The following is a 15,721-nucleotide window of genomic DNA, read 5'->3' as shown; positions in this document are numbered from 1 at the left end:
GCAATATAAAGTGAGTGACAGTTTTCCTGACAGACCAACTTTGATTTTAGTGTACGAAATATAGGTTATCTGATTAATGTGGATACTAAACATATAATCCTTTGAAATAGAAGTATATTTTTTTATGTTGCAGTCAGGCTACAGGTAAGTTAATGGAGTGGCAATATTGGGCTATTTTGGGCTACTTTTTCGTTGATTTTGGGCTTGAAAGTTGCGAAAAAATCTGGCAACACTGCTCAGCTCCATGGTGGCCCGTACCAGCATGGAAGGCGGGGTGGGCAGTGAGTGCCAGGAGACACAACAAACATCCACAACGATCTCCGCTAAATCTCGGCAGACCAAGGCTGTAAAGCAAACGAGAACCGTGGCAAACAGGCTCCTGGAAAGATACGGAGGGTTTCAAATTAAGTACCAGGTAAGATTTTTCGTTTTGAAAGTGGTGATAGGGATAGATATTCCGGACGTGCGCAGCTGCTCAACTAGCAGGCGCCATATTCTCCCCGGCCGCCAATGGTTACTCTTCGACTTTTTATTTTTCGATAGTGATATTTGATGTCACCAATGATGTAATCGATTATGTAATACATAACATTGGGTGAAGTCCTTATCATCCCATTGGGAGTGAGAATTGGGCAGGTAACCATAACTTTGCAATTTTAGTATGTTTTCTGTTTTGTTTCTTAACAATAATTTAATTTTAAAAATGTTAGGCAAAATATACGATAACATCTCCTAAACTGAGTCCATTCATTTGCATGTATTCCTGCCACGAACGAGCCTTGTGACCATACTCTGTCAAACCATAATTACAAACCGGTCCCAGGATGCTTGTTTTCGGTCCAGGAAAGGCATGGCTTGGCAGTTCGGTCTGGACTGTTCCCATGTGTAGCTCCTCAAATGGCCTAACCTCCCCTCCATCCAGCACATCCCCTAGTGTTTGTTTAGATCCCTATCTGGTCATAGCGTTCAAAGCCGGTGACCTTGCCTGTTTCTGAGACTACTCCGTTCACCCTAACCGCCGCGGTAGTCGCCTTATACAGAAGAGCAACCCATGTACAAAACTTGGGGCAGAATCCGAACCACCTCAGGGTCCAAACAAGTATCACCATTCTATAGTGTTAAATGCTTTCTCAGCATTTAGCGACATGATTGCTCTAGGCTCTTGATCAGCGTTAAACCTGTCCAGCCATAACTGCAGTCATTTAAGATGTAATTGTGTAGCCCATCTCGCCATGAAACCCTTTTGGTCAGCGTGGACCACGAAGGATGCCACCGCGACCAGCCGTTTAACCAGTATTTTGGCTGAAATCTTGCTCTCTGTGTTTAACAATGAGATCGGTCTGTAGGAGGAACATAAATTACTTGGTTTACCTTTTTTCGGGAATAACCACATTGAGTGCACATGTTAGGTCCAGCAGTAAGCTTCACTCGCCCCTGGCTGCGCAAGTCAAGTTCAGCAGGTGTGGATTGAGAAGTGAGACCAGTTGTTTATACAATTCCACCGGTAGGCCATTGGTACCTGGCGTCTTGCTTGACTGCATGTCTGCCACTGCCTCCCCTAACTCGTCCATCCTCATGTCTGCAGCCATGGCATCTCTATCAGCAGCTGCCAAGACGAGGACCGGCACCTCCTCCAGAAATGCCTCAATGTCCTGCTCCATGCGGTCCTTCTCAGCCGCATAGAGAGTTTGGTAATACCTTGCGGATGTTTGGAAATGTCCTCATCAGTATGGGTTAGTTCCAATGCTCCTAATAGTACTTCAGCCACTCGGCGCCTCTTCTCTTTTTCCAAACTACACAAGGAGATGGCTTGCATTATCCCCTGTATCGTACAGTTTCTTCTGCATGCCCATGTAGAGTTGGCGGACTGCCTGTAACTTGATTATGATATTGTTCTCGCGTCGCCCCTTAGGAGCACATAGGTTTTTGGGCTCCTTGTGTCCAGCCATGTCCGCTCTAGTTGTAGGAGCTTATGCTCCAGCTGTTGAGTCCTTTCCTCCCTCTGTTTCTTTTTTATGGCCATAATATTTTGGGCCGTCTCTGATAAGTTTTGCATGCCTCCCAGCGTATAACCGGTGAGGTCCATATCTCCTCATTCTCCTCATAATATATTTGGATGTCAACTCTTAGGGTCTCTTCAATGCTCCTGTCATTTAAGGCCAACATGTCTAGTTTCCAGGTGTTTGACTTATCTCGTTGTCAGGTCCCCATTTTAATTAGCATCAGAGAGTGATCTGAAATATCACGGGCCAAGTAGTTTGCCTCCCTCACTCAAATGAGCTTAGTCAATGGAACAAACATGTAGTTCAGCCTTGACAGGCTTCTGTGAGCCACTGACAGGAATGAGTATTGTCCGTCCCTTGACCCATCACGTGGGGAAAACGCACTAATTCTAAGGGTGCTCTCATTCTCATCACATGGGGCGAGCACCTGTCCAGGTCCCAGTCCATTACTTCATCAAATTCTCTGCTCAGAATGTGAAGATCTCCAATTGAGTCTATTAGGATGGGGCCCAGTTTCTCCAACATCCCTTTCTGGATTCTCTGGGAGGAGACTATATGCATTTATAATAAGGACGTTCTTCCTGTTCCATGTTCCCTTCAATGTACCCATTTGTTCTCCACCTGAACGGTGGGTTGGAGGGGTAAGAAGAAAGGCAGCTACTTGACCAAGATTACTACATCCCCCAGGAGCCCCTCGTATACACTGCGTGAGCAAGGATGGTGTACCTATCCCTGTGTAGGCAGCGGCAGGTGTTCCCCAATAAGTTGATCTCCGGTTGCAGTGCCAGATCGGGGAATGTCTTTGAAGGTATTGGGTCACGACCCATCTCTTGATCCTACAGCACATCCAGTTGATGTTCCACAAGAGGATTGTCAATGAGCCAAGCCCGTGTGTATTGCTCCGGATTGCCTCCTGAACCAGAACTGTTTTTTTTTAATCCCTAATAGACTTCTTTATTACACCCAGTAGTTCACCCAGAAGAATTTCTAGTCCCCATGGAGCACACGTGAAACAGATGAGGGCCACCTGAGGTCCAAGAAAAAAGCAGGATAATTGTTTTTCCTAGAAATTTTTCCGACAAATTCCTAAAAAATTACATTTGTCTGCTATATAAGTTTGACACCACTTGTGCTATGTAGTGCAACGTGTATGGTTATGTAGTTAATTAAAAACCATGTATTTAATAATAATATTATTTAAAAAATAGATCTGAAAGAAACACGTTAGTTAGATTCCTCACCTTAGAATATCCCCAGGCGTCAGACTGGATCCGGAAGATTTTTCGTCAGCAATACCCCTTGCGCGTCGCTAGGCGTCGTCTGCGGCTCCGCGTCCGTCGTCGGCGTCGTGCGCCGGAATGACGTCGTCGGAGTACTTAGACGCCGCCCTCGCGCGCTGACGTCAGTTCTTCTTTTTTCCGCGCCAGTAAGCGCAGATCCGGGAGAGCTACCCCTTTAGTCAATTTTTGACTAACTTTTTGATCCTGTCTATCGACACCGGTGCCGGTAGGATGCCTGGGTTTAAAGCCTGTACGGACTGTAGCCGATTGATGTCGGTTACGGACCATCACCGCCGGTGCCTGTACTGTTTGGGCCTCGACCACGACGCGGAGTCGTGCTCGGACTGTAAGGCCCTGACCTCGAAGGCTAGACGGGAGCGGTCCCGTAAGCTTCTCGAGATTCGCCACTCGGCTCCGCGCGCCTCTCGATCCCGGTCCAGGAGGAGGTCCAAGGATCGGTCGCGGAGCCGCAGGGATCAAAGTCTTCGGGTAAGTCGAAGCATTCCAAGAAGTCCAAGAGACGACATCGCTCTTCGGACTCCCCTCGCCGGTCGCGCGACTCGGTCGAGGGTCAGGGTGGTTCCACCCCCGCGGCTCCGGCGGAGCCGCCGGCGTCGCGTCCGTCCCCATACCCTCCGGTCCCTGGGACTAACGCGACGCCGGCGGAAGTCAGTGCCTTCCTCTCGGCCATGTGGAACCTGGCTCCGCCGTCGGCGCCCGCTGGTGCGCCTTCGGGCCCCGCGGACCCGACTGGGCTGCCTTGCCAGCCGGCGGCTCCGGCCCCGGCGCCGTTGACGGCTCCGGCCTCGACGCCGCAAGCGCCCGAGGGACCCGTTCTCGAGTCCCCGTCGACGCCGGTCAACCTTGTCACTCCTCCACCGGCGTCGACTCCGGTTCCACCCCCGACGCCGAAGTCGACTCCGCTCGACGCCGTGCCCCAGTTTAGTCCCGGTCCGGGCCCGGCGCCGGTCCGGCGTCGATGGACGCCGAGATCGACGCCGCTAGAGACACATTTTGTCTACCGCCCGGCTCCGTTACTTTCTCCTCTACACCAGGAGTCGGATGATGGGGACTACTGGGAGGGATCCGAGGATCCTATGGCCCATCAGGCCCAACTGTCCCAGGACTGGGCTGATGAACTGGGGGAGGCCAGTGGTCTGGATACCTCGCCAGACACTGGGTTCATCTCTCCTCCGACTGTGGCTTCGGAGGAGGGTGCTGCTTTCTCCGTGGTGCTGTGCAAGGTGGCCGCAGCCCTTGGGCTCGAGCTACCTGCCGTGGCTGTGAGGACGAACGTCCTCACTGAGGTGCTTCAGTCTACAGCAAGCTCCACTGAGCCTCTGCTGCCGTTCAATGAAGCCCTCACTGACGTTCTCCAGGGCACCTGGTCCAAGCCCTCCACAGTTCCTCCTGTGGACAGGAACGTTGCCAGGTGCCACCGCCCTGCTCCGGGCGACCCCAGTTTTCTGTCCCAACACCCTACCCCTGAGAGCCTGGTTATCCAGGCCTCCACCTCCCAATCCTCTTTCCCGACCGCCCCGCCGGACCGGGATTCCAAGAGACTGGAGCAGTTTGGCAAGAAACTGTTCTCATCCCTTAGTTTGGGCCTGCGGTCTTTGAACACCGCTTGTCTCTTGGACCGTTATTCCCACTCTCTGTGGGATGCGGTGGAGGACGCGCTGCCCCTGTGTCCGGAGGAGGTCCGGACACGACTTACCCAGGCTCTGGCCGATGGGAGGGATGCCGCGCGACATGCCATACGTTGTGGGCTTGACACCACGGACTCGCTGGGTAGGGCCATTTCCACCACTGTGACGCTTCGACGTCACGCCTGGCTGCGGTCCACGTCGTTTTCCGGCGATGTCCAGAGCACTCTCATGGACATGCCGTTTGATGGCACTCGCCTGTTTGGCGAGAAGGCGGACAGTGCGCTGAACCGCTTTAAGGACTCCCGGGCTACGGCCAAGTCCTTGGGCCTCTCGGCCCCGCGGTCGCAATCTTCCGCTTTTCGCCCCTTTCGTGGCCAAGGAAGGGGTGCCTCCTCACGTGCGCCTAGCCAACAGCCGCAGAACCAACCTGCGCGCGGTCGCGGACGTGGTTTCCGCCGAGGCGGATCTGAAGGACGACGAGGTCAGCCCACATCCACCCCAGCAGCATCCGCCTCAAAGCCTTCCTAGTCCGAGCTTTCAGGCCCATTCCACGCCAGTGGGCGGCAGAGTTCGCCATCACCTGCTCCACTGGCGGTCCATCACATCGGACAGGTGGGTGCTGCAAATCGTCCGAAGGGGCTACTCCCTCCCCTTCGAGACGACCCCTCCAGCCATGCCACCGCAGCACCACCGTATCTCGGGGGATCATTTGCATCTTCTCCACGAGGAGGTTTCCGCCCTCTTGGCCAAGGGGGCCATCGAGCGCGTTCCGAGCCCAGAAGTAGGTCGTGGTTGTTATTCCCACTACTTTCTGGTTCCCAAGAAGGGCAAAGGGGGCCTCCGCCCTATCTTGGACCTTCGGAACGTCAATGCCTTCCTCCGGAAGGAACGGTTCAAGATGTTGACTTTGGCTCAGGTTCTAGCTGCCCTAGACCCCGGAGACTGGATGGTAGCGTTGGACTTGCAGGATGCTTATTTCCACATCCCCGTCCTGCCGGCCCACCGGCGTTACCTGCGGTTCACGGTGGGCCCAGAGCACTTTCAGTTTACCGTGCTCCCCTTCGGCCTCACCAGTGCCCCTCGGGTGTTCACGAAGGTGATGGCGGTGGTCGCAGCTCATCTGCGCAGATCAGGGGTTCCAGTCTTCCCCTATCTCGACGACTGGTTGTTGAAGGCGGGCTCGCCCCAGACAGTCGTCTCCCACCTCCAGACTACGGCGGATCTCCTGCATTTGCTGGGGTTTTCCATCAACGTGCCGAAGTCACACCTGAGTCCCTCTCAGAAGCTCCTCTTCATCGGAGCGGTTCTCGATTCGGCGCAGTTCCGGGTCTATCCACCGGAACAGCGGGTCCGGGATATACAGGCCCTGATTCCCATCTTTCGGCCTCTATCCTGGGTTTCGGTCAGGCTAGTGTTGCGGCTTCTGGGGCTGATGGCCTCCTGCATCCTACTAGTGCATCACGCCAGGCGGCGCATGCGGGCTCTGCAGTGGGACCTGAAGTTTCAGTGGGCCCAGCATCACGGCAACCTGTCCGACCATGTCTTGATCTCGGAGGGCACTGCACAGCAGTTGCAGTGGTGGCTCACGGACCGCGATTGGGTCATGGGCAGGAGCCTCTCCCTTCCCCAACCGGAGCATGTCGTAGTGACGGATGCGTCCCTCCTGGGATGGGGTGGCCATATGGGAGAGGCGGAGATCAGAGGTCTCTGGTCTCCGGCGGAGTCTCGTCTCCACATCAACCTGTTGGAGTTGAGGGCGATCCGACTTGCACTGAAAGCCTTCCTTCCCTCTGTCAGGGGCAGTGTCGTGCAGGTGTTCACGGACAACACCACCGCCATGTGGTATTGCAACAAACAGGGCGGGGTGGGGTCGTGGACCCTTTGTCAGGAGGCTCTGCGCCTCTGGACGTGGCTGGAACACCAGGGCGTCACCCTAGTGGTTCAACATCTGGCGGGCTCTCTGAACGCCAGAGCGGACAAACTCAGCCGCCGGTGCATGATGGATCACGAATGGCGTCTGAACTCCGAAGTGGCGCAAGGTCTCTTTCAGCAGTGGGGAGAGCCTTGGTTAGATCTATTCGCCACCGAAGAGAACGCGCAATGTCAGCAGTTCTGCGCGTTGGAATTTCCAAGGCGGCACTCGCTCGGCGACGCTTTTCGTCACGAGTGGAGTTGCGGTCTGTTGTACGCCTTTCCGCCTATACCACTTCTGCCCAGAGTGCTGAAGAAGATCAGGCACGACCGGGCCCAAGTCATCTTGGTGGCTCCGGATTGGGCACGAAGATACTGGTATCCCGAGCTACTCAGTATGTTGACCGATCCCCCGATACGTCTGCCCCTTCGGGAGGATCTTCTGTCGCAGCAGCAGGAGACGGTCCTCCACCCGAACCTGTCCAGCCTCCACCTCCATGCGTGGAGATTGAGCGGCGGCAGTTGATGCCATTTGACTTGCCTCCTGAAGTCTGTGATATCATTCTGGCAGCCAGGCGTCCCTCCACAAAGACGGTATACGCCTGCCGGTGGAACAAATTTGTGGCATGGTGCACAGCAAAGGCTGTGGATCCCCTTTCCGCCCCTCTTTCTGAGGTTCTCCTCTTTCTTCTTTCTCTGGCCCGGCAGGGCTCTGCCCTGGGCACCCTGAAAGGTTATCTTGCTGCCATCTCTGCCTTCTTGCGGCTTCCTGATCAGCCTTCTCTTTTCAAGTCCCCTGTGGTTACACGCTTTCTAAAAGGCATTACTCACACGTTCCCTCCTGTCCCTTTTGTAATGCCTCAGTGGGACTTGAATCTGGTCTTGACATTCCTGATGTGCGCTCCCTTCGAGCCTCTTCACAATTGTCCTCTTCGTCTTCTGACTCTTAAGACTGCTTTTCTGGTACCCATCACCTCGGCTAGACGGGTGAGTGAGCTCCAGGCTTTATCTTCAAAGCCTCCTTTTCTGTCTGTTCATCCGGACAAGGTTGTCCTTCGGCCTCGTCCCTCCTTTCTTCCGAAAGTGGTGACTCCATTTCATCTTGGGCAGTCTGTCACCTTGCCCACCTTCTTTCCGCCTCCGCATCCTTCCAAAGAGGAAGAGAGGCTCCACCGTCTGGACCCAAAACGTGCGCTCTCCTTTTATCTGGACCGCACTAGGCAGTTCCGGGTGGACGACCAACTTTTCGTTGGATACGTGGGTGCTAAGAAGGGGAAAGCTGTGCACAAACGGACCATCTCTCGGTGGGTCGTTTTGTGCATCAAAATTTGTTACTCTTTGGCAAAAAAGGACCCTCCTGTTGGGTTGCGCGCCCATTCTACTCGGGCCACAGCGGCTACTACTACCTTGGGACGGGGAGTCCCTTTGCAGGACATCTGTCAGGCGGCGACGTGGGCTTCGCTACACACGTTTGCCAGGCATTATTGCCTTGACAGCCAAGTCCGGAGGGATGGCTTCTTTGGCCGTTCTGTCCTCCAGGACTTTCTGGTGTGATCTTGGTTCGCAGACCCACCACCGGGGATGGTATTGCTTGGGTATCTATTCTAAGGTGAGGAATCTAACTAACGTGTTTCTTTCAGATGAACAAGTTACTTACCTTCGGTAACGATGTATCTGTAAGAAACATTAGTTAGTTAGATTCCTCACCGACCCACCCATCCTCCCCGTTCTGCGAACTGACATCTAGGGTTAAGGTTATCCTTTTCAGGCCCCTAGATTTTATTTTTGGCACCAGTGTCGGTCTTTGCATGGCTCTGCGTTCCTGGCGCGGAAGGCTATGTACAAGAACTGACGTCAGCGCGCGAGGGCGGCGTCTAAGTACTCCGACGACGTCATTCCGGCGCACGACGCAGACGACGGACGCGGAGCCGCAGACGACGCCTAGCGACGCGCAAGGGGTATTGCTGACGAAAAATCTTCCGGATCCAGTCTGACGCCTGGGGATATTCTAAGGTGAGGAATCTAACTAACTAATGTTTCTTACAGATACATCGTTACCGAAGGTAAGTAACTTGTTCGTTAAACATATAAAGAGAGAACTAAAAGCTTTCATCACGGGTAGAACTCAGAAAGGGTACAGAAATTGTTGATCTGATTAGAGTTATGCCACCTTAGGCTGCCATTACAGAAACTAGAATATGTTAGTGAGAGTGAGTTGCTTTGAGGTTTACATCAGATCTTTCTAAAAAAAATAACTGAGGCTGCTTATATAAACTTAATATAAAGGAAGGATTGCTGCCGGTTGGTGCTCACCATTTGGCAAAAATAATAGCTTTCCGGCAACTACAAATGTTACACTGTAAAAATAGTGGTTGTAGCCATTTCATCTGTGGAAGCAGCAAGGAAGGGCATGTGGGCATAACTTGTAGAAGTTATGACTTATGAGTGAAGTCATATCTTGCATTCTCTTTCAGCTGGGGAAGGTTTTCACTGAAGTGAGGAATTGTAATATTGGCATAAACCCAAAGTGAAGACGCAGAAAAGGAGGTCTAGGAGTAAGGTTGTCATTTATTTTATAGGCGTCGGGCAAGTTTAATTTCTCATGCCAAAGATCTTCTGATGTTCCTTGAAGGAATTCCATTTTACATATCGTTTAACTATGGTCTGGAGCACTTGAACTGGTGGATGAGACTGCCACTGGTTCACCAAGAATGGTATTTCCAGGCGACTATACCCACTGTAGCAGCCCACCCATCACTGCCCATCTCTTTCAGATGCTTGCTTTCTGAAATCCCTTTATAATGGGGATGACTGAGCTAGCGGTCAGAGTTTTTTAATAAATTGGACTGAAGGTTAATTTACAAGTTTCTTACTAGACCCACGAGTCTTCTCCACCCTCGCCACCCCCTAGGTTAGGTGCTGCAAGCAAGCATGCGTTTTAAAATTGGGGGTTAAATACAATACCTTAGAGAGCAGACACTGGCAGGAAAGGACCGCTGCTCAGACCTCATTTAGAAGTTATCTGTTGCACTCGTTTGTATCTTGCCCTATGCCCGCGGTGAAATAATGGCAACCTGGAATGAGCCGCTTCGCCTTAGCACAGAAAACTTAGAAACAAGCAATTCCAAAGCACTCACCTCTCCAGTAACCATTTAGTAGTGTAATCTAATGAAAGCAGGATGGGGTGGGATCAAGCTAAGAAGACACACAAACACTTCGACACACAAAAACACCTCGACACAGTTTTTTTAAGAGGCTAACATGAGGGACCTGAAAGACATGGGACATGATTGACCTAAGCGGTATAAACCCAAGGCGGTTTCTCTCCCTCCTCCCACCCTCAATACCAAAACATCCCCTCTCTATAAGTTTCCCTTAAGTTGACAAGTGTAGGTAACTGACATTCCTAGCACTCCTCTTTCTAAAGCGCTTTTATACCACTTGTAATAAAAATAGGTTAACGGTAACATTGCAATGCTCTTGATTTTAGTTAAATAATATAATTCTAGCATTGACTCCATCGTGCTAACTATGAATGCCTCTAATCTCCCCTTTTTCTCAGTTCTGCACTTCTACCAGTTAAGTTAAGTTATAAACTTTATTTCGGTTCTTTTACAGACCATAAAAGTACATATACAATACAAAGTACATTACAAATAAAATGCCAAAATAACTGTACTTTCTTCCACAAAATAGAGTCATTACTAAGGATGAAGACATAAATAGTGCAAAATACACAGTGAATCATTACTGGTCCAGACAATGTCTCAATTTAACAGTTAATTTAAAAAATTCATACATTTGGAGGATACTGTCACTATGCAACAATTGTAGGTACATTAATGCCGGTCTGATTTGTGTAAAATCAAGTTTTTTAAAAAGAGAAACCAGCTAGCGCTTGCAAGGGAATTCATAAAATTTACATAAAAATATAAAATGCAGCATGTCCTGCGGAGACTTCCCGTCGCAGCCGCAGGGTGCTGCCAAATTATTAAAAATATCCGTTTTTGGTCTGATCAGCAAATGATGAAAAAGATTTAACCTAAACCTTGTCAGCAAAATTTTTTCATGTGAGGTCAGGGAGCCAGTCAGGTATGGTTCTATGGTTTCACAAGTTTTCAGCATGACAAATTTCCTCACGCTTTGTTTCTGAAGCTCCACTTCTTCCCGCCGGATCCTCCTATCCATAAGGAAGGCCCGTTTAATGAGCTCTAAGTCCCCTTTTACAATTTTACTCGGGTGTTCAAACAATTCTAAACGACCAAGCCTCACAAAATTGAGTTTCAGATATTTTATCCAAGGGGTACACATTACCTTTTCTAGACCCAAAAAGTCACTCACAATCAAATGTGTTAATGGAATGTCCTGATTCAACCATAATTTAAGCCAGCAGGTCAAGGGACGTAAAGAGTACATGTCACTTAAATATTGCGACCCTAGCTCTTCATGTACGACATAATTAGATGTGCCTACAGGGACACATAAAAGACGCTTCAAAAAGGAATTATCAGCAATCTGCAGTTGCTCACCACCAACATACCCCCAAATTTCACTGCCATAGAGTGCAGTTGCCACTGACTTTGCGTTATACAATTTTAACATGCCACAAATGGGTTTTTTCCCCAGTTTGGCAGCAAAGTTAAAAATAGAGGCATTAACCCTCACAAAATCGCCTTTTTTTTTTTGCAAGGTGAGGGGCCCAATTTAGTTTTGTATCAAAGAGAACCCCAAGGTAGGAGAAAGTTTTTGCTACGGGGATTATAGCTTCATCAATTTTGAATGTAAAAGTCCTCCTTGGTTGCTGACCTACTTGCATGACAAATGATTTAGAATTATTTACCAGAAGGTCTCTATCTGTCATAAACGATTTAAAAGCATCTAAGAGTAATTGAAGACCCTTCTCAGTTCTTGAAATTAAAACCGCATCATCTGCGTACAGAAGTATAGGAATTCCCCGCCTACCGACACTAGGACAGTCTGCCGGGACATTCTGTAACACGCTATCTAGTTCATTAATATAGAAATTAAAAAGGAAGGGGGCCAAAATACATCCCTGGCGAACACCCTTTCTAATACTAAAATTGTCCGTAACACTCAAATCTTGGGAATATCTCACATTAGCTCTGGTATTGTTATGTAAATCAGCCAAGAAATCAACCACACCACTGTCTACCCCCTTCTCCCTCATGAACTGCCACAGCTTTCCCCTGTTCACACAGTCGAAAGCTGAGGACAAATCCATGAAGGCGAGATGAATGGTGCCCCTTTGGACTACAGTGTACTTACTTAGGATTAAAAAGAGATTAAGGCACTGAGTTATTGTGGAGCGACCTCTGCAAAAACCATACTGAGAAATGGACATAATGTTTTTTTCCTCTGCCCAGTCAGAGAGTCGTGACAATAAAATTCGTCCCACAATTTTAACCATAGAGTCTATTAGTGAGATGGGTCTATAACAATGTGGGCTACCTCTGTCCCCCTCCTTGAAAACCGGGACAATTGTAGAGACACCCCATGATTGCGGACACCCATCTTTCACAGCAGCGTTAAAAACAGACTCTAGTATAGGTGCCCAGAAGTTAGGCTCGGACTTATACAAGTCCGGAGGGATCCCATCTGGCCCTGATGCTTTGCCAGCAGTTAAACCCACAATGCCCTCAATAACTTCACCTCTATTAAAACTAATTATTTCACCACTGACGGAAAGGGCAGAGCTGTAAGACTCATCCAACGAGCAACAGTACAACTTCCTGAAGTGTGCTTCCCAGTCCTCCTTAGCGATGTGACATTCTAAGCCATCACCCTGCTCCTGAACCAAAAAAGGTTTCCTCATCACTGTCCAAAATCTAGTGCTACTCCGCAGGATAGAGGGATCAAGAATCTCACTCCAAGCTTCTTCCCTAAGGAATTCCATATGTCTAGCGATAGAAGTTTTATATATCTTACGACATAGCTGAACTTCTGCCTTTATCCTTGGTTTGGCTGCCAGTACTATTCTTAAATTTCTAGCAGCCATTGAACATTCACGATTAAACCATTTGGGTCCCCTGATCTCCAGCTTCTTTGCCGGAGCTGACATCAGTTTTGAGACCTTGTCCGCCAGACTTTGGAACGCATTAAGGACATTGTGTGGCTGTGCACCTTCTTTCGTACAAGCCATGATCTCATCTGCACAGGCGACTTTAATCTCTTTATACAGCAGATCTGGAGTGATCTTGGACCATCTCAAACGACGTCTCCCGTCTGTCGTACTCACCCTGCCTGATGGGAGATTCAATCCTTCTTTGGCTAACCACGGACCCCTCATATATACAGTGAGTGGGTTATGATCACTAAACTCACTGACTTCAATAGCAGAGGAACCCACAAAAGACTGCATTGATGATGTTAATAAAACAAAATCAATAAAGGTTCCCCTCCCATGACCCTTAAAAGTCGGTGTCATAAAACGCATAGTAGGGTCAGTTAGTGCCATTGTCGTCGTTAAGTCCAGATCATTAAGCATGTCGTTTAAATATTCCCCCTCCGTTGTATGTTCAAAAGGAAGATCCGTGGATAGTGGGCAGTTTAAATCTGTAATAATTTTAAAGAGTGGATCCCCACAGGGATGGACATTAAAATCCCCCATAATCAGGAGGTTATGGGCACAATCCTTCATAGAACTAGTAATAAAAGCATTCAATGCTACTATCTGACTCAAAGCAGAGCAAGAATTAGTAGCATTATAAAAATTAACCACGCCGGCCATACAGTTTTCCCCCGTTAAAACTAGACCAATAATTCCTGTATTACATGTTGAGACTCTGCGTACTTTACAAGATAAAGCAACCGAGATAAATATAACCATTCCCCCTTTGGACGTGCCCCTAGTAGTTGCTATTGCAGGGACATAGTGAGCTTAATACCCTTCGAGAAAGTGGTTACAGTCAGTTGAACAAGTCTCCTGCAAGCAGATAATTTGATACTGCTTGATGTACCTAGTCCAATTGCAGTCCTCCATCTTACTGGCCAAGCCCGCAATGTTCCATGAAATTACGTTATGTTGACTCCATTTTGCCAGGGTTATCTCTGCACATCCCACTTCCTCCAGTCTTCCATTATCCTGACCCACAGACTCCTCACGTCCGTCACATGACTCTAATCCTGAAAGAGTGTCAAATCCATTCTGTGTGACAATATTAAAACCTTTCCCACATAGATTATTGACATTTTGCAGATATTCTCCATTGGGGGTCAGCGGCTGAATAGAGGTGAATGGTCTAAATAACCCAGGGTCCGGTGGGACTTTAATCAGGTGAGTATAGAAATAAACAAGTGGGCGTACACAAATATTATTCACATTATGAGCTAAAGATGCCGCTCTTAATAGAACAGTGGTAACATGTTGGGGATGCTTAAAGTTGACACAGTCTCCATTTGTTGATTTTCTTGACATACCAATCCAGTTCACCCTCCTTGTTGACAATATTTGATCAGCAAATGTGACTGGAAATCCACAGTTTTTATTTAACCATGATACTGTTCTATTTTTTAATGAATCATGGGATTCCTCATAAGCCTGATGAGGATGACACGCAATGGGGGGGACGTTCGTAAGAACAACCACATAAGGAGCACAATCAGGGGGAAGGTTAGCATGGCGGTTATTCTTTAAAAGCCTAAGAGCTGTCGTTCCTTCAGAGTCTACTGTGGCCTTAGTATTCCGGATAGTAAGAGGGATGGACTCTGGTGGGACTGGCTCAATTACAGGTGTTAATTGCCTAGTTTGCTGTAAGTTTACAATACCAGCTCCCTGCCCCTCAGCGACTATTCTCTTGTCCACCACCTTAGGACTGCCTGCCGCTGCTGAGGCCAGGTATGTTTCTAACAACCCACCCAATCTCTCAACTTCCAGTGCCACTGTATCTAATTTGGATACCAGGGGTTTCATCAGTTCTATAATTTTTGCCTCTATCTTTGCTTCTATAGAATCAGTGAGAAGGGCAAATTGCTCCATATTTATATTTAGATTTGTGCCAGCCACACTTATACCTTCCTGTCGATCAGCTCTAGCCACAGCACTATTCAGGACAGAATGTCCTTTTTCTGCTCTTTTTTTGCTGTTCTTCCCCCCACGTTTAATTTGTGCCTTTCTACACAATCTCACTGGCCTCGGGGAGGGTAATAACTCTTCTTCCACTGATTTGTTAATTATATCAGGTAGGACGTCATTTAAATCAGCATATACCTGTACTTCAGCCGAGAAGGTGCCCCTAATACCCCCCTCCAGTGTATCAGTTACAACCTGGTCCGTCGGTGGGAGAGATACCTCTTCATGTAGAGCAGGGTAATCTCCTCGCCCTAGTGAGGCCCTGCGGTCAGTATTAATTTGGTTCACCTTTTTGACCAGGTAATTGTCCATAGTTCCTAACCCAGATACACTTTTATCAATCTTAAGCTTAGATATGGACCACCTTTACCAATATGCCACCATACAACATGAATAACCAGAATAAGTTAGTAAAAACGCTTTACTCTATCAACATATAAAGGAGACTCACGTAATTTATCAGTTCTTTAAAACGGGGCCACGGGCCGTGGCCCAGCCCAGCCTCCTTTGGCCTCTGACGGCCTCAGACGGCCCGCCCTTTGCCCGGGCTTAGCCCGGCGCACACCCGCGCGCGTCCCGTGCCAGGGGGGGGCGGGGCCACGTTGCCAGGGGGGGCGGGGCCACGTTGCTCGGTCTCGCCCCTCGGCTCCTGGGGCTGGTAGTCCTGCTCACTGCCACTGAGCTGCTGCCCCAAACAATTGCTGCGTCTCCCGCGAAGCGGGAGGCGCGAGGTACTCAAGTACTGGTCCCGGTGTCAGGGGGGCGGGGCCACGTTGCTCGGTCTCGCCC

At 49.3% G+C, this 15,721-nt stretch overlaps 1 protein-coding gene across 1 annotated transcript in view; it reads left to right on the top strand.

Annotated features, from left to right (window-relative positions):
* The first annotated feature begins 241 nt into the window (after positions 1-241).
* Positions 242-15,721, top strand: part of LOC146813792 (cap-specific mRNA (nucleoside-2'-O-)-methyltransferase 1-like) — a 946,504-nt gene continuing 931,024 nt past the window's right edge. The window contains exon 1 of the mRNA XM_085610255.1: positions 242-415. The gene's annotated coding sequence lies outside the window, so the exon portion shown is untranslated. The remainder of the gene's footprint in view (positions 416-15,721) is intronic.

Source organism: Triturus cristatus, chromosome 6, assembly GCF_964204655.1.
Source record: "Triturus cristatus chromosome 6, aTriCri1.1, whole genome shotgun sequence".
Classification (NCBI taxonomy): Eukaryota; Metazoa; Chordata; class Amphibia; order Caudata; family Salamandridae; genus Triturus; species Triturus cristatus.
Note: the sequence above shows the minus strand (reverse complement) of the source record. Positions and strands in the feature narration are given on the sequence as shown.